Source organism: Brachyistius frenatus, unplaced genomic scaffold (assembly GCF_029030835.1).
Source record: "Brachyistius frenatus isolate BFR_SWC_R1_liver_20210118 unplaced genomic scaffold, ASM2903083v1 Contig_75, whole genome shotgun sequence".
NCBI lineage: Eukaryota > Metazoa > Chordata > Actinopteri > Embiotocidae > Brachyistius > Brachyistius frenatus.
This window is the reverse complement of record NW_027210674.1, coordinates 1,262,501-1,264,532: the sequence shown is the minus strand read 5'-3', so window position 1 is coordinate 1,264,532 and position 2,032 is coordinate 1,262,501. Positions and strand designations below refer to the sequence as shown.

Sequence of the window (2,032 nt, the reverse complement as noted above, 5' to 3'; positions counted from 1 at the left end):
AGTCATCCCCGCCCTGTCCCTCCTACTCCCCCACCCACCCACCCACCTCACACAAACACCCACCAGCAGCACTCGGGAGGCTATTTTTTGCCATGCCTCACTAAATAAGGCCGTGGAGCATGGCCGCGAGGGCGGGCCGGCGGAGGGGCGTGCGTCTCCGGTTCTTACCTTGGTATAAAAACGCTGGTACGGTGGGGGTTTCCTCTGATTACACTCAACCTCTCGCTCGCTCCCCCCCCCCACACACCGTGTTTCTCAGTCTAACCTGCTTTCGTCTATTTTTGACACTCAAATTGAAAAAAAAAAGAAAAATCAATGTACCAACACTGCCTGTGAGCGGTATCAGATGACCTTTTACCCCTCAACCTTTTTTTTTTATTATTTTCCTACGCTAACAGTTTGATGTCAAAGTGTTAATTTTTTTTTGTAGTCTTTTTTTTTATTCATCTTTTTTTTTCGGAGGAATTGCTTTCACCGATCCCGGACGGTGTTTCTGGAGAGCGGCTGAGTGGAATATGGGAGCGAAAGGACAAGAAAGACAGAAAAAAGTAAGAGATAATTGAGTTTACTTTTAAAAGCTCCCCATTCTGCTGATCATTTTTACCTCCTTTTTTTATTTGTACTTTTCCCCCCAATCTTTTATCCATTTAAACTTTGCACCCCCCTCCTGTGCTGCTCACCATGCTTTCCTTCCCTCTTCCATTACTTTTTCTTTTCTCCATTTCCTTCCTTTCATTCTTCCACACGTCATCTTTTTCGCCTTCTTCACTTTCCTTTTTCTTATTTCTGCCTTTAATTCCTTCACCTTTCCTTCCCCTTTCTATTTTGATTTCCTTCTTTAATCTACATTATTTTTCCTGTCTTCCTCCTCAGCCGCTGTCTCTCTTCTCTCACTCTTTCCTTCCCCCAACCCCTCCCTCCCTCCCTTTCTCCTTCCCTCCCTCCCTCCCTCTTCCCGATTTGTCCTTCAGCTCTGTCAGCACTCACTATCTCGCTCCATCTCCTTCTCTGGCAGTCTGATCAGCTGTCCTCCTTCTAACTTTACATGGCCTGGTGTGTAGCGAAGAGACGGGCAGCTCTCGGCTGATGCATTTCACTGCCCAGTCATCGCTACAAAATCTTATAACACAAACCTTTGTGCTATTTTTTATTTTTATTTTTTTGTGGCCACTATTTTTGCTCTTTTCTACCTGCATGGGGTCCTAGGCTGTTTTTTGTTTTTTTCTGTTCTAGGGTACCTTTTTCCCCCCGCCTTCCTTATTTTTATTTTTTATTTTTTATTATCCAACAAGAGAGAGAAGCAAGTCCCGTGACCCTCTTCTTCCTTTTCTCTCCTCTCTTTCCACTCCTACTCCTCCTCTTCTCCTCTCCGCATCCTTAAACTCTCCATCGCTGATTCAGCTCCCAGGGAGGAGAGACTCCGCCTGCAGCGACCGCCTCACTCTGCTCGGGCCACCATCCCTCTCTGGATCACCTTTACTACGGTAGGTGGACGTGTCTGTGTGGATATTTGTAGAATAAGTGTTGCTTGCATATATTTGTGAAGGTGTGTTTCTGTGTGTGTGTGTGTGTGTGTGTGTGTGTGTGTGTGTGTGTGTGTGTGTGTGTGTGTGTGTGTGTGTGTGTGTGTCTTTGCTTTCCTGACCACCTTCTCACACATTAGTTTCTTTATTTTAATTTTTTTTCTTAGCTGCTGGTTTGACAAAAAAAAAAAAAAGACTGAGTTATAGAGGTGGAAAGAGTCTTCTTATTTATTTAACATTGCACTCCTCGGTTGAATTGCTGACAGAGGAAGCATTTCATCTGCACAATGTTTACTAAAAAAACATTTCCACACATTCACGGAGGGTTGAAAGGTCAAGGGTTTTCTCTGAGGTGTGTTTTCTGATCAGGCGTGTTGATATTAGAATTAAAACATTAGCAGGAAACATTGTTGGGAGTTAACAGTAAGCCATCAAATAAGCGTAAAAACAGAGGTTGTTGCTAATTTGAATGTGCAGCTTGAAATTTATCACATTAACATCAGTCATCG

At 43.8% G+C, this 2,032-nt stretch overlaps 1 long non-coding RNA gene across 2 annotated transcripts in view; it reads left to right on the top strand.

Moving 5' to 3' along the window:
• Window positions 1-234: 234 nt before the first annotated feature.
• LOC138626638 (uncharacterized) overlaps window positions 235-2,032 on the top strand; it is a 37,866-nt gene continuing 36,068 nt past the window's right edge. For both annotated transcript variants that reach the window (XR_011311311.1, XR_011311310.1), the window contains exons 1-2: window positions 235-548; window positions 1,402-1,484. This is a non-coding gene — a long non-coding RNA (uncharacterized lncRNA). The remainder of the gene's footprint in view (window positions 549-1,401; window positions 1,485-2,032) is intronic.